At 39.9% G+C, this 22,427-nt stretch overlaps 1 protein-coding gene across 8 annotated transcripts in view; it reads right to left on the bottom strand.

The window, feature by feature from the left end:
* Nucleotides 1-21,031, bottom strand: part of DTNA (dystrobrevin alpha) — a 365,257-nt gene extending 344,226 nt beyond the window's left edge. For 3 of the 8 annotated variants that reach the window (XM_072829207.1, XM_072829222.1, XM_072829235.1), the window contains exon 1: nt 20,783-20,997. The gene's annotated coding sequence lies outside the window, so the exon portion shown is untranslated. Of the gene's footprint in view, nt 1-19,732; nt 19,882-20,275; nt 20,359-20,782 lie in introns of those variants that run through there. The other 5 variants (XM_072829240.1, XM_072829245.1, XM_072829243.1 and 2 more) reach the window with 5 other exon arrangements.
* Nucleotides 21,032-22,427: the final 1,396 nt, after the last annotated feature.

Here is a 22,427-nt window from a genome sequence, read left to right as displayed (position 1 = left end):
TCTGACAGACCCACAATAACTTTCCAGGTATTGCTAAACAAAAGATACAATCTTTGTGGCTGAGATCTCCAGCATTTTCCTCCTACTCTATTGATAGGTAAAGACTAACACAGGCTTTGACCATATAGTCTTAAGTTTTGCAACAATTTGATGTCACATTTACTATTAGCATATATTTATTGTTAAGCTTTGTGTTTACCTTCTGAGTTTGCATCAATCTCCACCACTGTTTTCTAGGATCACAGACGTGGAGTTTAGTACAACAGGTCTAGCCCACAATACCATACATCTTGGCAGTTGTAACAGATATGAGGCAAAAGTCTTCTCAGAAATAGACTGAGCTCTGAAAACTACATCTGTCTAAAGGCACGGACAAATCCAAAACCATGTGGTTGTTATTTCTGCCACCAATCTTAAGCAAATTCTAAAGTTTTCCATGAATCTTTAGATCACAAAATTATGTGAAACAATTATCCTTCTATGCAGGCTTGCTAGATTGTATCCTATAATGCAGTGGTTACTTTTCATCACAGTGAAAAATTTCTGGTTTTTTTTTTCCCCACCATATATGCAAAACCAGCTAACCTGTAACCTGCAAGATGCAAAACATGTTTATTTAGACACTAATACTAGTCATCTCCACAATTGGAAAGAATTGTTTTAGTTCAGTTTTGTTATTGAAAGGTGTGTCCATTCAAGGATATACACATCCTTACCTAGAGCCCTAAAGTTTTCCCTCTTGGCAGATCCTATACTTCTTACCAGTACCTTTCAGTGAATTGTACCACCACCAGTGTGGAGCTAGGGTTCTACTCTGACTTAAAGCGGTCTCAAAGTATCAGCCCCCAGACCATACATGGCAGCTGTGCTATTCATCTGCAGGATCCACCAACATTTGTATGTGCTGAGAGGTTTTTCAGGGACTGCTGGTGGCAGACATTTGTTTCATAGATCAGGGGGCCATTCACTTTTCCTGTCGGAAGGGTTACATTTCAATAGTAGCTCAGAATCTGATGGATAGTTCCGAGCAGATAAACTGGGGAAAACAAAAGAGCTAGAAATATGACTTACTAGTGTGCACCTGCCACTTCGAAATGAATATGTGCACTTAGAAATAATCCATTTCTCACCTCGTGAGATGCTGGAACATAAGATGAAAACGCAAACTATCACTTTTTTTTCAGAAATGGTTGGGGGAGTTTTAATATGAGGGGTATCCAATATGTCTGTTCCACTACTCAACTCTACTGTCCAAGTCCTACCACACAGTGGGCTAAACACATATCGTGGAGCCATGGATACTCTGGGGAGTAAAGGATCAAGAGTAGCATACAGCAGGGTGATCTCTTGTGCAAGCTGGCATTGTTCTTAGGAGACAAAACCCTGAGTGGTGACTGGGCATTCAACTGATGCAGAAACTCAGAACAGAGACACGGGGGAACTAAGTTCCATGAGAATCTCCCAAAAGAACAGGAAATATGCTTGAGTTGGAGCTTGTGGAAGTTCTAGTCAATTCCACTCACATTTTCTGAAACAAGGTTACCTCAGGACTTGGGGACACCCACAAGGCTGATATATGCAAACTTGCCTACTATATTTAAACATGCCTATATTACTACTTATTAATATTTATGGCTAGCTATTTCTATATGGCTGGGATACATCTTTTAAAAAAGGCAATCTGAGAGCAGAACCTGATTGTGTAGATCTGTCACTTAATCACAACTATTAGAGAGGTCAGTTAAATAAAACCACAAAGTCTGACAGAGGTATTACTCTTCATCCACCCGGGGACTGCTCATGTAATTACTCATTACTTGAAAGCATCCTATCCATACAAACAGTGGTTGGCATATTCCTTTCTTTTCCATCAACTGGAAGCTACTCTTCCCCCAATTCATTGCCTACTTAGATGGCAAGGGCTAAGCAATTCTAGAGGTATTTAGTAGTTTCTTTCTCTTTTTACTAATAACTTAGTCACAGAGCCTGAGAATTTCAGCTCTAGCACTTGGTAGCATCTTTTCCCTTATGCCCTTCTCATCTAGAACATAGAGCTAATAATACCACTGCAACGGGCTATTGAGAGGGATCATATGAAATCACAAACATGAAATATATAGGAGATTTCCTGACACACGGTAATTTTTTAGTATTTTTACCATTTTTATTCAACTAATTTTCCTCAATCTGACAGCAAATTCAAGGAGTAAACTTCTGGATAATTTTTCTTCGCTCTTCCTTGTCTAGAGGACAAGAACGCCCCAGTCATGCAGGTCCTAGTGACAATGATAATTCTAAAAATGGCATTTCTATTTATAGCTCAGTCTCTATAAGCTTGGTTAATGTGACTATGCCCTTGAGAGAAAGATCTAGTTTCTGATTTTATAAATGAGGATCAATGTCTGGCCTTTGATGAATGCACTAAAGTAATGTTTCTTTGTCAACACTAACCTCTTTCCCATCCTTCTGATTTCTACAGCTTCTTTTCCAGTTGTTCATATAGACTACATGCTAGTATCACATCAGACTGTTCAAATTACAAACTTGCACCTGGTATCCATTCTGATTTTTAAAAAGCTACCCTAGGGGTGCCTGGGTGGCTCAGCTGCTTAAGCATCTACCTTAGGCTCAGGCCATGGACTCAAAGTGCTGGGATCCAACCCCACATGTGTTGGGCTCCCTGCTCAGTGGAGAGTCTGCTTCTTCCTCTCCCTCTCCCTACTTCCCCAGCTCATAGTGTGCTCTAATAATAACCTTTAAAAAATAAAAATAAAAAATAAAAAGCTACCCTAGGTTATGAAGCACAATTCCAGACTAACTCCTGGTATTAGCATTAACCTTAACATCCTAAAGTCAGAAAAAGAGATTCTGATTCAGCAGGTCTAGGATGGAGTTTTGATACCTATCCTTTCAACAAACATCCGCAGAAGATTCTAATGCAGGTGGCCCTTGAAACACATTTTGAGAAACAGTTCTAAAAAATGAATGGCCAGTTTCATAACCACATTGAGCCAGAGGGGGAAACAGAAGGTTTGGTGAGTATGAATTATGACAAGGGCTAGTTCTTCCACAGACTAACATAAAATTACTGAATCCAAGGGAGTAATGAGTAATGTGGAATGACTGGTGGAAGAGAAGGAAAACTAGAAAATGCAGTCTTGTCATAGGCTCAGTGAGAGTCTGGAGAAGCACAGGCCAGGGACTAACAGGTCTCTAGTTCAATGGTGCCAGCAATGAGTCTCTTCATAGGACCATTCGACTCAGCTAGATGCTGGCTAAGGGTACAGAAAGAAGAAAGCTAAGAGAAAAACAATAACAAAGACAACAAAATCAGGGGCACCTGGGTGGCACAGTCAGTTGAGCCTCCATCTCTTGGTTTTGGCTCAGGTCCTGATCTCAGGGTTATTAGATCAAGCCCCTCATCTGGCTCCATGCTCAGTGCAGAGTCAGCTTGAGCTCCTCTCTCCCTCTCCCTCTGCCCCTCCCATTCGTGCTCTCTCTCAAATAAATAAATAATTACTTTTAAAAAACAAACGCACAAACACAAAACAAAGGAGATGAAGAGAATAAAGTGGTGGGAAAAAACAAAGACAGCTGGCACAGGTTATCATCTGTTCATAGCCAGGCAGAAGGATTATGGCTATGAAAGAAGTGAAGCACTGGTTTGTGCCACTCTCTCCTACCTTAATCATCAACCTCAACCCTAAAATCCAAACCATAAACTCTCCTATGTGCTCATTCACATGAAATCACAGGGCCATTGTTTAATATTTAAAATTATTTAAATCACAGTTTAAACTACTGTGGCTGATTATTTGCCTTTATAACCAGTTCTTTGCAGATCGATGATAGAATACCACTCGCTTTGGGTTCGCTTGTTTTTCTTGCCTAATATGAAGATTCAAGCTGTACGGATACGGAGCAAGACTCAACCTCATCTCTAAAGTATTAGAGATATTTATAAAGAACATTTAATTTACAGCTGTTAGGTCACAAGTTCCCAAAAAACAAGGCAAAGAGAAAAAACATTCTTGAACCACTAAAAAAAAAAGAGAAAAAGAAAAAAACACACAGAAAAAGGGGGCTGAAGCACCATAATACAGAAGGTATTTTATATGCATTCTAATGGTAAATAGTACTTTTACAGTGTTTAGGTTAAAAGGAAGGGGCAGGATTTATCTGCATATGGAAAAAAAAATCACCTGACACATTTTGTGTTTATAAATAGAAGCTAGCACTGTAGGGGAAAATCTGGCTGACCGCCCACACAGGACATGATTACACTTCTTACCTTTCTGAATCCCCCTTTTCTTGGCCCCTTTGGTTCTGCAAGAATCGTGTTTCTCCATATTTAAGCCTTACCTAAGCATTCTGGTGATGATTTCATTACTACATTTTTAAAAAGCCAACCAAGTGGTTCCTTTAAGAAAGAAGATATCTGACTAGTATTGCCAGGGCTGGGGGCCCTTATTTTATAAAAGATGAGTGTGTGAGAGCTAACATCTGCCTCATCATTTAAAAACCTGTTTTTAAAGGAGTGGTTCCTCCAACCTGTCCACATGGTGGTATTTAACAAACACTTCTACATAATGAAGGTTTGGAAGAGTCTTATCCCCAAAACATTGCAGAAGCACAACCACTTAAACACCCAAGCAACACGAGTAAATGAGAAATATAATCAGATTGGATGCACAAAGGGAACAGAAGGAATGGAAAACATAATACAACTGGTAGTGGGGCTACTAAAGGATAAGAGAATACTGTTTTCTGAACCAAGAAAACAGTGTATCATTTTAAATCAAAAGCAGATGAATTGGGAGCCACTCCCCTAGTTTACTCAGGAACAAGGACACCTTCAAAAAGATGTATGGAGGGCAGCCCAGGTGGCTCAGCAGTTTAGTACCGCCTTCAGTCCAGGGCCTGGTCCTGGAGACCTGGGATCGAGTCCCACATCAGGCTCCCTGCATGGAGCCTGCTTCTCCCTCTGCTGTGTCTCTGCCCCCCCCCCAAATAAATAAATAAATAATCTTTTAAAAATAATAAATAAAATCTCTAAAAAAATCTATGAACTCAAATCTCTCTTCTATAAATCTATGTTCTCTACGCTTATATAATCTATGCTCTATGTTTAGTGAATTGCTAATTGAAAGAATAAAATAATCCAATACTGTCCTTAAAATAAAACTGAACCATATTTAGGACTAGAAGCCACAGATAATCTCTCAAATCTGTGCCTATCTATATTTTATTATAGTCACAAGGTATTTTTTTAAAACTTCTAACCTTTTGCTTCCTACTGACTTTGTCTTGCTCCATCTTAGGGTTTGTAACTGCACCCCAAGTATAAAATTGCTATTCCAGATACAGTTTCTCTTTCCTCAGGATAGTCCTAGAGTCAAGATTTTCTTTAATCTCACATGACCCCAGAGAAAAATGCCAGCCTGTAGTAGACAGTGAATCCCCTATGGTAGAACTGATGTGGTAATGACAATGATGAGTCTGGACATCTGCATATGCATCTGTCTCTAACAATATTGTGTGACAAGATCTCCTAAAATGCATCTTCTTCAAATGATGCAGAGACGCCCCCACCCTTGCCTCCAAATATCTTCGTGACTTGTGTCAGTTTTAGAAAAGAGCATAAAAACTGCCAAGAAAATCCATTAATTTATGACTTGGCAGCTATGGGGAACAAAGGCAGGGAAGTGTAGGCATGGCTTAATTTATGGATTCAACCAAAAAGTAAGACATGGAGCAGTTATAACTATTTGGGTTAAGGATACAAAATAATTCTGGAAATCAACAAGGCACATGTAACTAAAGAGACTGCCTTGGGTAACAAATTTTTGACTTTTTTGCTATTTTTACTTTAAAAATACTTACAAATAAAAAGCACACAAAATGTTAAACATAATAAATAAATTTTCCAAAACCCTAAACTGGTGAGTTGAGAATCATGAAAAGCATAAATTCAGTGTACTCTGTAATAGTTACTTTCGTACAGTGGTTTCTAGCTTCACGTGCATCAGAAGAACCTGGAGAGTCTGTTACAAGAGATTGCTGGGCTCCATCCCCAGAGTTTCTTAGAAATTCGTATTCCCAGAGACTACCAAGGGTGTGCTAACACTACCTGTCTGAGAACCACATTTGAAGGAACATTGCTCTAGTACAGTGAGAACTTCAGGGTGAATGACAGTGTCATAAATAAATAAATAAATTAATTAATTCTTTTAAAAAATGACAGTGTCAATAACTTGATTTGTTTTTTGGAAGAATCTTGCTGGACTGCTGTTCTTTGGGATTGCCTCCCTGTCAATTGTTATCTATCGGAATATTGGTGTTGTTTTTTTTTAAGAATTTATTTATGCATGAGAGATAGAGAGAGAGGCAGAGACACAGGCAGAGGGAGAAGCAGGCTCCCTGCAGGGAACCCGATGTGGGACTCGATTCCGGGACCTTGGGGTCATGACCTGAGCCAAAGGCAGGGGCTCAACCGCTGAGCCACCCAGGGATCCCTGAATATTGGTTTCTTTTTTGTTTGTTTTTGTTTTTTTAATTTTTAAAAAATTTTTTAAATATTGGTTTCAAGCAGAAAATTCTTATTCCCCATCTCTTGTACTTAATCTACTAGGCAGTGATTAAACAACTTGACAAAATCAATACATTTATTTTTAATTTATAATTTTACATCAAAATAAATTAACATGAATGTTTGCTGGTAGATGCTTCCCAACATTTAAACATGGATTTTGTGTTCACTATTTCCTTCTTAGCTTAGCAACATTTCCCCACACACTTTCTGGTTCAAAATAGCATTTCAGATGGATAATGTTCCCAGGAAAAAGGGATACTTAGAATACAGTAGGGGCTGGGATGGTGGAGTTTTAGAATTCTGCCACAAAGACAGTCCATGAGAATGGTAGAAGTTTCCAATCTTGCTCCAGACTGCAGTAATGGTTTCCCAGGAGAGGAAAAAGCACTGATTTGGAAGAGTAAAAGTACCTTCGTATGGTCCCTGAACCTTCACACTGATGGAATGTTCTGTGTTCCTGTCTGCATCATTGTCCAACTACCCCCTCATCCCACTGACCCGTAAAGTGCCTATTATTCAGGAACAGAGCAGCAGTAATCCCCTGTCATCCTCTGAGAATCAATGTTGAGTGATATTTTTCAGTTTACACTTGCATAAAAAAACGTGGATTGGATTTCTATGAAGATGGAATAGAAGTAATTTTCCCTATTCCTTCCACTGGGTACACTAAAACCCTTGATATTATACATAAAATAAGCATGCGAAGACTCTGAAAGTTGGGGAGAAGGCAAACCAGCTAGGGGCCTCAGGGCCCTCACAGTCACCCCAATGGTGACTTCTTTGGGTTTTTGTATTGCTCCATGTATCCCAGACATGGGACTAAAGAAACTAGAAACCTGGAAATGCCAACAGACACGGATTAAAAAAAAAAAAAAAAAAAAAAAGGAGGACAACAAAATCACACTTTACCTAGTGAAAGGACTAGGTAAGGGGCAACATAATATATCAAAACATATTTAGATAATAATGGCTTTATTCCAACCATTTAAGACAGAAAAGAATGTAACCCTACACAACCTTGCCAACAGGCTAAGCAGGGAGCCTAGAACTACACCTTCACCAGGCTGTATAGGAGCCCCATATTTCCTCATTCCCACCAATGTAATGGCACAGAGGCCAAGTATGGAGCTGGGACTTTCATTCCTACCAAGTGGTAATGAGACTCCCCACCTTCTATCTCTACTAGGTTGTCAGTGGAGACCATGTGGGGAGGCTGAACTGTTATCCCCACCTGGCAATACCAAGTCTCCCCTCTCCATCTCCATTGAGTGGTCTCATGGGAGGCCTCGTGGAGAGTCAGGACTGTCATCATGGCCCAGGAGTAATCAGATCACCTCCTTATCCCCATATTGTCTATTGATTGCACACAGGGAACAGAAAAGAGGCACTTCTACCATTCCCAACCAGGGAGATATCAGTGAAGATCTAGTGGGGAACTTGAGTTTACAATTCCCTCAGTAATGTGGAGTCCCCTTAGGTGACAAGGGAGACCAAGTGAGGAACCTGCACTTCTCCCCCCACCTGGCAGGGATGAGATGACACCAACCCCATTTTGCCTGTTGGGGTGATGTGTGGAAGACAACTGAAACAGGATGTTTAAATAAGATCCAGAGTCTCTTAACAAAATAAGAATATAGCCAGGTTTCAACTGAAAATCATTCATCACACCAAGGACCGTGAAAATCAGAAACTGAATGAAAAAAAAAAAAAAAAGAAACTGAATGAAAAAAAAGACAATTTATAGATGCCAACAATGAGATGACAGATGTTAGAATTATCTGATAAAGTTTTTAAAGCAGCCATAATAAAAAATATATTCCAATTAGCTATTATGAATATGCTTGAAACAAAAAAGTAGAAAGTATCGGCAAAAAAAAAAAAAAAAAAACCACACACATTAGAAAAAAAACTAAGTGCAAATTTTAGAACTGAAAAAAAAAAAAAAAGGAAAGAAAGAAAAAAAAAACCCAATGACCAGATATCCCAATAACAGAATGGAAATGACAGAAGAAAGAATCTGTGAGCTGGATGATAGGACAATTAGAATAACCCAGTCTGAACAGAGCCTCAGAGATTCTGTGTGTGCAGTAGGCTGATTAATGGCTTCCAAAGACATTCAGTCTGGTCCTGATCCCTGGAAGCTTATAAAGCAAAAAATGATTTTATAGATGGGATTAATTTAAAGAGCTTGAGATTAGGAAAATATAATGGACTACCCAGGTGGACCCTAAATGTAATCATAGTGCCCTTGAAAGAGAGAGTCAAGGGAGATTTGATTACAGCAAAGAAAGTAGGACACGTGATTATAGAAGGAAGAGATTAAATTGGTGTGAAAAGGGAATCGTGAGTCAAAAAAAATACTGGTAGCCTCCAGGAGCTAGAAAAGGCAAGAAAATGAACTGTCCCATGAAACCTATAGAAGAAACTAGCCCTATCAACACCCTGATTAACCCAGTGGAAGTGATTTCTGGCTTCTGACTTCCAGAGCTGTAAAAGAATAAATGTGTGTTGTAAACACATTTTTGGAAATTTGTTACAGCAGTCATAGGAAACAAGTCCACTATGGTACTATGACAGAAGATCTAACACTCATGTCTTGGGAATCTGGAAAGAAAGTAGAAAATGGACAGAGCTGAAAAAAGTACTCAAAGAAATAATGCCTGAAAACTTCCCAAGTTTGACAAAGACCTTAATCTACAGATTCAAGAAACTTAATAATTCTGAATGCCAAACAGATAAACCCAAAGAAACCCATGCCAATACAACATAGTCATATTTATGAAAACTAAACGGAAGAAAGAAATCTTGAAAAGAACAAAAGAGAAATGACACTTACCTATAAGAGATAATGAAGATGAATCAAGATGCCACCTCAACAAAACCATGAAGGTCATTATAAAATGGGCACATTTTTCAAACATGGAAAGAAAAGATTTATAAACCTAGAACCCCATATCCAGTTAAAATATCCTTCAGGAATGAAGGGGAAATAAAGACATTATCAGATGAAGGAAATCAAAGATATTTTGTCACCAGGAGGCCAGTCTGCTCTAAAAGTGGCTAAGGAAGCTTTCAAAACAAAAAGGAGGATGCCTGGGTGGCTCAGTGGTTATTAACCATCTGCCTTTGGCTCAGGGCATGATCCTGGAGTCCTGGGATCGAGTCTCACATCAGGCTCCCTGCATGGAGCGTGCTTCTCCCTGTCTGTGTCTCTGCCTCTCTCTCTCTCTCTGTGTCTCTCATGAATAAATAAAAAATAAAATCTTTAAAAAAATAAATTAAAATGCAAACATTAAAAAAACAAAAAGGAAGCAATAAAAGAAAGTTATGTTAGAACATCAAGAAAGAAAAAATATGGATAAAATGGGCTCCTTTGTTCCTATTCAGCTTTCTAAATTATATTTGACAGTTGAAGCAAAAATGTTAACACTGTGGGATGCATGTAACGGAAATATTTGACAATTATACTATAAATGGCAGAGAGGAATAGGGTGTAAAAAAAAGTAAAGTTTCCATGGTTCACTATAATCGATAAAATGATGACAGCAGTAGACAGCAAAAACATTTTTTATATATGTATACACACACACACACACACACACATATATATGATATAAAATTAGAGCAACCACTAAAAGATCTATAAAGGGATACACTTAAAAACCCTATAGACAAATACAAATGGAATTCTATAAAAGCTCAAGTAACTGACAGAAAGGTAAGGAAAAAACTCCAGAGAAAGTAAAAAAAAAAAAAAAAAAAAAAAAAAAAAAAAAAAAAAAAGAGAGAGAAAGAAACCAAAAAATATAATGGTGGACATAAACCTACCATATTAATAATTATAGTAAATGGAAATGGTCTAAATACATCCATTAAAAGATATTAACAGAGTAGATTAAAATATATGACTCATGGGATTCCTGGGTGGCTCAATGGTTTAGCACCTGCCTTCAGCCCAGGACGTGATACTGGAGTCTTGGGATCGAGTCGGTTCCCTGCATGGAGCCTGCTTCTCCCTCAGCCTCTCTCACTCTCTCTCTCTCTCACTCTCTCTATCTCTCATGAATAAATAAAATCTTTAAAAAATAAATAAAATAAAATATATGACCCAACTACATTATATGTACAAAGAATTCAAATCAAATATAATACAGGCAGATTGAAAGTAAAAGGATATAAAAAGAGATATCATGCAAACGTCAATTAAAGAAAAAAAGGAGTGTCTGTTAATGTCACATATAGTCAACTTCCAGCAAATAAAACCACCAGATATAGAGAGGATATTATGTAATGATAAAAGAATCAACACACCAAAAGACAAAGCAATCCTAAATATAAATATACCAAATGACAGAGCTGCAAAATATGTAAAGTCAAACTGATACAAATAAAAAAATAGACTAATCCACAATTATAATTGGAGACCTCACACATTCTTTCAACAGTCAATAGAGAAAGCTATACAGAAAATTAGCAAAAATATATAAAAATTCATCAGCAATATCAACCAACAGAATCTAAATGGGCATTTATGGGACATTCTGCCCCAAACAGCTGAATACACAATCTTTTAATGTGCCCATGGAAAATATACCAAGATAAACAACATTTCTGGTCATAAAATAAACCTCAACAAATTTAAATGAATCAAAATGACACAGAGTGTATTCTCTGACAAAAAGACAGACAATACAGAAAATAAGATTCTCTGACCAGAAACACAGAGATATAACAACAATAACAAAATCTCCAAATACTTGGAAACTAAATACCACACTTCTAAGTAACCCATAGGTCAAACCTAGAGGAAATCTCAAGAGAAAATTTTAAAAGCACTTGAATTGGATTAAAATGAAAATACAGGGATGTGTGGGTTGTTCAGTGGTTAGGCTTCTGCCTTTGGCTCAGGTCGTGATCCCAGGGCCCTGGGGTCTGAACCCTGCATCAGGCTCCCTGCAGGGAGCCTGCTTGTCCCTCTGCCTACATCTCTGCTGTCTCTCACAAATGAATAAATAAAATCTTTTTTAAAAATGAAAATACAACTTATCAAAATGTACAATAGAGCTATGGTAGTGCCAAAAGGAAAATTTATAGCACTAAATGCATACAGTAGGAAAGAGGAAAAACCTAAAACCAGTATAAATACCCACTCAAGAATATAGGAAAAGATGAGAAAAATAAACCAAAATCAAACAGAAGGGAGAGAATAATAATTATAAAGGCAGAAATCAATGAAATGGAGAACAGAAAAGCAATAAAGAAAAATCAATGAAAAAAATGTGGTCTTTTAAGGATCAATAAAAAAATGTGGTCTTTTAAGGATCAATAAAATTGACAAACCTCTGTCAAAACCAACAGAAGAGAGAAGACACAACTCACCGACATCAAGAATAAAGAACAGATGTCACTAGAGATACTACAGACATCAAAAGAAGAAAAAGAAATATTATGAGCAACTCCCCACAAATAGATGTTTGACAACTTAGATGAAATGAATCAATTCTTCAATAAACTTAAATTACCACAATTCATGTAATATGAAACAGATCATTTGAATAGCCTATAAAATATTGTTATGGGCTGAGCGGTGTCCTCCCAGAATTCATATGTTGAAGTCCTAACCGCAATACAGAATATGATCATACTTAGAAACAGGGCCTTTAAAATGATGATTAAGTTAAAATGTGACAATTACGATGGGTCCTAATCAAATCAGACCGTGTCTTGGTAAGAAGTGAAAATTCAGACACACAGAGGAAAGACCATGTGAGTTCACAGCAAGAGAGCAGCCATCAGCAAGCCAAGGAAGAGGCCTGAGAAGAAAACAAACCTGCTGATCCCTTGACCTTGAACTTACAGGTTCCAGAACTGTGAAACTATACATTTCTGTTGTTTAAGTCTCCACTCTGTGATATTGTTATGGCAGCCCAAGCAAACTTGTACAAGTATTAAAGAAATTGAGTTCATAAGTTAAAAAAAAAAAAAAAAACTAAAAAAAGAAATCTCCCAGACCAGATGGTTTTACCGAGGAATTCCACGAAACATTTAAAGAAGAATTAATACCAATTCTGCACTATCTCTTTCAGAAAATAGAAGAGGGAAGACATTGTAACTCATTACTTTGATACCAATAACAAAGACAGTACCAAAAAAGAAAACTATAGACCAATAGTTCTTGTGAATATAGATGTAAAAATATTTAACAAAATACTGGCAAATAGATTATACAAAAAAATATGCACAATGGCTAAATGGGATTTATTATGGGGGTACAAAGCTGGTTCAACAGTCAAAAATCAATCTACTATTATAACAGGCTAAAGGAGAATGAAATGATCATATCATTTGGTAGGAAAAAAGCATTTGACAAAAGTTAATATCTATTCATGATAAACACAACCAGAAAAAAATGGAAGAGAGGTGAAAATTTTCAATTTGATTAAGAACATCTAGAAGACAAATTTACTGATATTATGTATACATTATGATGAAAGACTGAATGCTTTCCCCTGAAGATCAGCAACAAGAATGTTCACTCTCAGCCCTCTATTTAACATAATATTGGAACCTCTAACAGTGCAATAAGGCAAGAAAAGAAAAGACATACAGATTAGGAAGAAAGTTGTCCTACTTTCAGATGATGTGATGGTCTATACAGTCTATACAGACCATTATAAGAAATTACAAAAAAAAAAAAACAACACTTAGAGTTAATAAGTTCATCAAGTTCCCAGGATACAACATAAACATACAAAAACCACTAAATTCCTATATACTTGCAGTGAATATTCTGATAGGTGTGTAGTGATATCTCACTTTGGCTTTAATTTGCATTCCCTTATGGCTAGTGATGTCGATTATCTTCTCACGTACATATTTGCCATTTGTAGATCTTCCATAGTGAAATGACTTTTTATGCCTTTTGCCCATTTCCTAATTGTTTGTGTTGGGGGAAACTGGATAAAAGTGACCATGGGAACTCTTTTTATTATTTCTTACAATGGAATATGAATCTCCAACTATTTCAAAATAAAAGGTTTAGTTAAAAATATGGATTACATATATTCTAACATTTTAAATTATGTTCAGAAACTTAAACATGCAGTATGATTTATATGTTTATATTACTTTTTACAATAATATATAATAGCACCTATGTTACTTTTGTCCATGTTGGTGAGGTGACAAAGATGAACATAAATAGCCATTCTTTTTTTTCTACCATGTTGATACTATCAGATCAGTTCAGAAAACAGAGGCTGGGTGATGTATGTGCCATTGGCACTGTTCTTGGCTTGTGCTTGCTGTCAAATAGTTTAAATCCTGCATTAATTTAAAATAAACCATAGCTTTATGATCATTCCTTGACTAAATACACTCCCAGTGAAAAAAGGGGATTTCAGAAGTTTAGTCTTTGTTTTCTTTGCTGATGATGTTATGTAGAAATTACCTTTCTATGCTGAATTCTAAAACATAATTATTGTTGATTCTACTTTACATTAAGACATAAGTCATTTTTAGGTGATAAAACTATTGAAGGAAACTGGCTAATTTTATATGGTAATCATAATGTGTTCACTATCATCGCACTGTTCTTCCATCGGGCATAGGATTGTATTGCCCCTCTCTTCCATTTTCTGGTTAAGAATGGCTGTATAATTTCCTTTGGCCAATGAAATATGTAAAAGTGGCAAGTCTTGCTTGCTGGTAGAAACATTTAAAAACTTGTAGGTGATTCACCATGTTCCCATGTGCCTAATGAGAGATGAGGATCTTTGGAAGACAGCAGCTTATTAGCATGAATCTCTAAGAGAGGGGGGATATAGAATACAGTCTTATTGACCAATATAGGCACATAGCATTAGCAAGAAATAAACCTTTGTTTCTTTATCTCAGTCACTGAGACTTTAAAGTTGTTTGCTGAGCAGCCCAGGTGGCTCAGCGGTTTAGCGCTGCCTTCAGCCCAGGGCATGATCCTGGAGACCCAGAATCGAGTCCCATGTCAGGCTCCCTGCATGGAGCCTGCTTCTCCTTCTGCCTGTGTCTCTACCTCTGCCTCTGCCTCTCTCTCTCTCCCCCCGTGTCTCTCATGAATAAATAAATAAAATAAAATAAAGTTGTTTGTTATGATTGCATAACCTAACCAATAATAACTGGTCAACGTATTTTACATTTACATCAAACATACAAAACTTTCTGCAATAGGACACTATATTATGACATCAGAACTCTAATGAACTGGGATCCCTGGGTGGCGCAGTGGTTTGGCTCCTGCCTTTGGCCCAGGGCGCGATCCTGGAGACCCGGGATCGAATCCCACATCGGGCTCCCGGTGCATGGAGCCTGCTTCTCCCTCTGCTATGTCTCTGCCTCTCTTTCTCTCTCTCTGTGACTATCATAAATAAATAAAAAATTAAAAAAAAAAAAGAACTCTAATGAACTGTTCATTGGTACACTCAATGTCATCCTCCACTCTGGTAACACCACACACACACACACACACACACAAAATCAAATCAAGTCTTGCAGCTCTTTCTTATGAAATAAATTAGAGCGATAGTTTACTAATTATTCCATGAAATCAAGCTTTGCATGAAACTAAGCATATAGAGAAATGATGTATCTCATTTCTTATAGGGATACATGAGTTGCAGAAAATGTACCCACTGCCTTAAGCATTTCCAACAGTTTCAAAGAAAGGAGTCACACACACACACCTGTAAATGTGCTATATGTACGAATTGTGATTCATGGTTACTACTAACATTAATCGGATCAGCTACATATTACCCATCATATTCAGGGAGAAATAACATTGGCTAACATTTTCAGACACTGTGCAAAGATCTTTACATGCATTAGCACACTTAACCAATTAGTACTTCACTTTGCTAATAACATATCCCATGTGTCTTAGATTAACATTATTTGAATAATATTCAAAACTACTAAATTTTTATCATAATAATTACTATGAGTCATGTCAGAAGATCCCAATGTAAAAATTAACAGGATCTTAAATATTACCAAGACAACTCAACAGGTGTTTTCATGTCATACTTTGTATCTTCTTTGCAGTGCATATTCTGGACACTGGGGGGTAGGTGAAACAGGTGACTTAAAATTCTTAAGTTTATTAATAGTCATAGAACTTCCAGATGTTAAAGGTATTTCCCATGGGCAGCCCAGGTGGCTCAGCGGTTTAGCACAGCCTTCAGCCTGGGGCCTGATCCTGGAGACCCAGGATTGAGTCCCACGTCAGCCTCCCTGCATGAAGCCTGCTTCTCTCTCTGCCTGTGTCTCTGTCTCTTTGTATCTCATGAATGAATAAATAAAATCTTAAAAAAAATAAAGGTATTTCCCTAATTATTTGAAATGCTAAAGTACATATCCTTGATGATAAAAATTTCAATAGTTTCAAAAGCTGCTCAGATGACTACTTTTGAATTTAAAAAAATATGTAATGAAAAATTTCTCATAATTTAGTCATCTCTAATCTTTGTCTAGGAATTCATAGATCTCTTCTTTATGTATATTTTGCTATAAAATACTGGGCAAAAACCATTGCCCTAAAGGAAGTTCTATTTTTTCCCACTGATTTTTACTAAGGGAAAAGTAACCAAAGGACCAAATTAGGAGGTGGGAATTCAACACATTAGTAAAATTACGAACTAGGTGCTACACATCAACAGTTAACAGTGTGTACTACAGTATCAGAATACTTGAATTTCGGGTTTATCTCTACCTATGTGACAGTGGTCATGATTATTGTTCTTTTCATGTTTCAGTTCCCATTCTACAAAATGGGGATGTGGGTAATGCATACAGACCTCTATGCTATTGTGAAGAATACTTAATTTATCTATAGCCCACAGAATACCCAGCCCACAGTACATATTCAATAAATTTAGTTATTACTATACTTTAAATTGTTAATACATATGTTCCCAGCATAGTCATCACTTAATGATGAGTATCATTATCAATACCTTACTCTGGGGCCTCTTCCCTGCCCTTAGACACTTTATAGAATCTTAGGCACTGTGTGATGAATCAATTGCATTTCTATTTTGCACCATCTGCCACTTTAACAACAACCACACACACGCACACACACACACAACTACTTTTTAAAAGTCAACAGTAGTTGTTAAGGTAAAGAGAGAAAATGATTATATTTCACTAAACTTAAATAACTTTCTGTACATATGTTACTAACCAGATAAGGGTGGCACATGCTCTACATGCTTTAAAAGGTATTGATGGGGGGGAATCCCTGGGTGGCGCAGCGGTTTGGCGCCTGCCTTTGGCCCAGGGCGCGATCCTGGAGACCCGGGATCGAGTCCCACGTCGGGCTCCAGGTGCATGGAGCCTGCTTCTCCCTCTGCCTGTGTCTCTGCCTCTCTCTCTCCCTCTATATGACTATCATAAATAAATTAAAAAAAAAAAAAGGGTATTGATAGGGATCCCTGGGTGGCGCAGCGGTTTGGCGCCTGCCTTTGGCCCAGGGCGCGATCCTGGAGACCCGGGATCGAGTCCCACGTCGGGCTCCCGGTGCATGGAGCCTGCTTCTCCCTCTGCCTGTGTCTTTGCCTCTCTCTCTCTCTGTGTGTGACTATCATAAATAAATAAAAAATTAAAAAAAAAAGGTATTGATAGCAAATCTCCCCATGTCCCTAGGTGAATAATGAAAGTAAATAGTATGGCTCCTGGTGAATAAAGAAGTGTAGCGATAAGCAGAATGAGACAAAGTTCTCTGATTCAGAAAATATTTATGAAAGCATTTAAGAAGACAGCTGACTTAGTAAACACCTCCTCACATGTCATTCCTCCACAAATATGTGACTGCTTGGGCATCCCGTTCTGACCTCCATGTCTAAGACAGTGCAGAATCCTTTATTACGCATTCTTAAAGAATTCTTTCTTTCAGAGAACTTACCTCGATTTGCATAAATAAACACTTATGTGTATACTTATTAAAATCTGACCCTCTGTGGTGGCAGGGCTCACTCATCTCTCTGCTCATTACTGATCCCCAGGTCCCCATCTACCTTCTGAAACACTGGGGCTCTAAGGAAGCAGAGACATTATAATTCTCCCAAAACCGGTGGTGTGGGACTTGTAAGGACAAAGTCATGTCATATCTACCAGGTGAGGTCAAAGAAGGACGGGAATGCTTTCTCTAAAATAAGTAACAAGCTAGAACACTGGAACAATTCTGAGTCAGGTAAGAAAGGACATACCTACGTATTATAAAATGTATGCCTTAATAACAATCAACATTTCATATAAATAGACCTGGAAGATTTAAATTCAATTTCAGTATCAAAAACACTGTGTCTCACGGCTTGCAACTATTTTGACCACAGCACTGCACTCTGGTATCCCAAAATAAAGTTGAAGCCATAATTTGGGGTATGGAGGAGGTTAACCACTGAAGAATGGGATGATTTTTTTTCATATCCAAAGAACATGTGTCCATGTAGCGTTCTAGTCTTTTCACTTATAATGCTGAATGCTTGTGGGTTTGAAATATGTATGTTGAATTTAATTAAACTGAGAGACAAGAATTAAGGAAGTCTATGAATGTCAAAATAATTTGAAATTGGTTATGTGAAGGAGCAATTAAATTTACTTGAGGAAATAATAGATGAAGACTTAAGAGAGACATCCGTCCAATAAAATGAATATTATGAGAGCTTCACGATAAGCTCAAATGAAGAGCAATTCTCTAAATTTATGCAGTTGGGAGTTCATCCCACCGAGACCTTTCTTCACATCATGGTTCATTTAAAGCAAGTCAAAATTTTAAAAGTATTTCAACTTAGAACTAATGAGAAATTTTGATTTCAGTCTTCATTGCTACAAACTTTGTATAAAGCACGTACAACTGGCACGTACAACTGGCACACCCTCAAAACATAACCTTTTAATCATGGACAGTTGAAAGAGAACCACAAAATTCTTCTTTTAAAACTGCTTAACCTCTAGTCAGAGTGATTGGATTAAAGATGATTAAACTTGCTCAAAGCTTCTGGTGTTCTGAGGAAAATGATGGCCATGTTTTGAGTAAAGACTAATACCTTAGTTTAAAATTAAGTGCAAACTAATAGGTCAATTCAGCCATCTGCTTTGTGCTAACTTACTTGGCTGAAAAATCTTGACTGACAAATGCTACTTTGGTTTAAAATTGTTGTAGGAAACTTGGTTGTGACAAAAGTACTCAAAGGATGTTTGCTATGGGTATAGTGCTAAAAATCAGAAAATCTTCATTGTGTTCAACGCGGTTGTTAAGACGTCATTTTGGTAGAGAAATGTGGTCAATATATGAAGCATAGGAGCGCCTGGGTGGCTCAGCGGTTGAGCGTCTGCCTTCTGCCCAGGGCATGATCCTGGAGACCAGGGATCGAGTCCCACATCGGGCTCCCTGCATGGAGCCTGCTTCTCCCTCGGCCTATGTCTGTGCCTCTCTATGTGTCTCTCATGAATAAATAAATAAAACATTTAAATATATATATGAGATATATATATATGAAGCATAGAAGACTTTAGGCACAATGAGGTGCCCTTGAGATAAATAAATACCTGAGTTGCTTAAGGGTGCAGAGTGCTCAATTGGGCTCTAATGTTTAATAACTGTTCTACTTTGTATAAGTTATTTCACCTGTGTCTGGATTTCCTCACCTGTAAAAAGAGGTGGATAATATTATTAACCACCCCTGATGTTGCTGTAAGAATTAACTGAGTGAAAACACACAGAACTGTGCCTGGAACATACGGAGAGCTTTTTTTCTTAGTTCTGAAGTTTCTACCTTTGGAATAAGCAAAATAAGTACATTTTTTTTTTTTAAAGAAATCAGTAACTATGCACACTTGAACAATACAGGTGCGTTCAAAAGGAAACACAAACACATTAATACCAAGTGACCCTAATAGAAAGCAGGAAAACTTGAATGTAAACATCAACTCCAAAGACCCATTTTTCAGTGCAATAGCGAAGCTAAGGGTGGTAAGCTTCTCTGCGAGGGTACATCCAGTATTCCGCCGGCCCCCCCACCCCCCCCCACCCCTGCCAAGTTCCACACTCCTCTTCTCAAAGCCATTTCCCCCCAAACCAGCCAAAGAGCAAAGTTTTACTACCGAGTCCCAGGAATGGTGCCAGTGAGCCCAGCACCGCCGTCGGGCCACCCCTCTTCTCTCCTTGGCTTTGGTCCTGTGACAGACACCTCTCCATCTCCCACTCCGGGCACCAGAAGGTCCCTCCCGTCCGCCCTCCGTCCAGCGGAAAACTGCAAAATGGGCAACAGGCTACAAACGCCGAGCCCCCGGCCCCTCCCCGGCCCCCGGCCCCCACCCCCCGGCCCCCGGCCCGGCCCGGCCCCGCCGCCCAGCGCCGCGCGCGCCCACTCCCGCTCGGCATCCGCCCGCGCACCGCAGCGCACTGCAACACGCGCAGACGCCGCGGGCTGCGAGGGGCCCAGCGCCGCCCTCCCGGCCGTGCGGCGCCCCCCGGCCTGCTCCCCAACGTGAGCGCCATCCCTAATGGAGCCGGCCACGCCACCTCCCCGCGGCTCGGCGCGCCACGACGACCGCGAGCGCGGCACCGACCACAAAAACAACTCGCCCGGCGGCGCCGGCGGGGGCTGCGGCACGGCCGGGCCTCCGCGGGCGGCCGAGGTTTACCTGCGCGGCCCCGCGCCCCGGGCCGGCCATCCTGCCGCAGCCGCTACCGCCGCCCCGCGGGCCCGAGGCGCCGCCCGCCGCCCGCCGCCCGGGGAGGCGCCGCGCCGCAGTCCCGGCTGCGGCGCCCGCACATGCTTGGCGCTCGCGGCGGCCGGCGCCCGCGCACAGGTGGGAACCCCGCGAGTGGGCGTTGGGGCGATTCCCCGCCCCGGCCCGCGCCCGCGCCCGCGCCCGCCGCCCGCCTCCACTCGGGACTTCGCCGGCGCGCGGCGCCTGCCCTTGCTCCGGCCGCCGAGCCGCCCGCGCCCGCGCCCGCGCCCCGGCGCCGTGGGCGGCTGCGGTCCCTGCGCAGCCGGGGCGGCGCGTCCTGTGCATCGCCCGCTCCGCGGCCCCGCGCGGCCCGGCCGGCGCCCACTCCCCGCCCGGCGCCCATGCACCCCGACCCCCTCCACCCCCGCGCCCTCCCCCATCCCGGGGCTGCCGGGGAGGAACACGCCTTGCACACACCTTGGAATGGACGGGCGCCTCAGTCACCGGCTCGCCAAACTCTTAGAAGGTGTCCATTGGTCTGTGGGGAGGTTTGGGCATGGAGTAGGAGCCGCTTTCTTATTATTTAATAATGTTGGAAGTGCCGGGTCCGCTGCCAGAGTTGTGGGTCATGTGGGCACAGCAGAGGCTGGCTGCTGCCAGTACCAGGGTTTCCTGAGGATCCTGAAACTATGATCTCATCCTCCTCATCCGCCTCCCCCGCCCCTCTCTCCGCGGGCGCGCACGCACAGCACACACACACATACACACACATGCACACACACACGCATACACACACACACACTGCATGCACTATCCTCCTTCCTGGACCGAAATATTCCTCCGGGGAAATACAGTGTTCATGCTCTTCATTGAAAAAAAAAAAAAAAATCCTTCTGAATAGAGATTTTTCTCTTTCATAGCTTGATTTATGTGCTTTGTTTATTTGCTACAGTTTTCCCTCACACGTGCAAGGGATTCGAACAGAGCCTCAGAATTAAAATTAAAAATAATCATCCTCTCATGTTGACCCAGATTTTGGTCAGAACCCAAGAACTCAAACAGTGCCATTTCAATTTAAGATAAAAATAATAGGCCAGGCTTGAATATGGAAGAGTAACAACACCTGAGATGTATGCAGTGGGTTTCCTTCCCAAGCTGCAAACATTTCCCAAACATTACCTCATTTATTTGCAGAGCATCTTTGCAGAGGAGGTGGATGAGAAGGCAAATAGTGTTGTCACCTCAGATACGGAAGCATGAAGCCTAAGTCAGATAACATGACTTATCCAGGTACACGTAAGTCAAGATCTCACTATAAATATTAATTGCACAGCTACTCACAGGTTGCTCGTTCACTGTCACCAATTCCTGGAAACTTAGATTGCTGAAAATAATAAAGATACTCTTCATTATTTTTAAGTTTCCGACTATCTTGCAAATTAATGGATTTTTCTACATGGATATGTTTTCTATATAATTTTTCTCTTGTGTATTTGTATATATCTTCAATTCCATGGTTTCATATAATTTTCTTTTGGGGGCTATGTGTATTATATGTCCATGCATCCGTGTGTAAATTTCTATTCATTTGCATTGTTTAAACCCTTTACATGGTATGAAGCAATGATAGTCAATTTTGGGGCAATAGACACCAGTTTCATAGTGATTTGCTATACTTCACTCAAACTATTTTTAAGTGCCAGATATATGAGGAGCTGCACTGTGTTTTGGAGGATAGAGAGAAGTTCGAAACATGGAACCTGCCCCCCATTAGTTTACATCTAGTTGTTCCAACTATACACACACACACACACACACACACACACACACACACACACAATGATTTACAGATGAAACACTGTTGTTTTTGGTATTACTTGGCGAAGTATCACAAAGCAAGTACAAGCGACACTCCTTTTTACTACTTACTTTCCATTCTATATTTAAATGATTTCATTTGTCTCTGTGCCCCATAATTCAGTCTCTTTTTTTTAAAGATTTATTTATTCATGAGAGAGGCAGAGGGAGAAGCAGTCTCCCCTTGTGGAGCCCGATGCAAGACTCAATCCCAGGACTCTGGGATCACCACCTGAGTCAAAGGCAGACGCTCAACCACTGACCC

Source organism: Canis lupus, chromosome 6, assembly GCF_048164855.1.
Source record: "Canis lupus baileyi chromosome 6, mCanLup2.hap1, whole genome shotgun sequence".
Lineage (NCBI taxonomy): Eukaryota > Metazoa > Chordata > Mammalia > Carnivora > Canidae > Canis > Canis lupus.
This window is presented reverse-complemented; position numbering and strand designations above follow the sequence as displayed.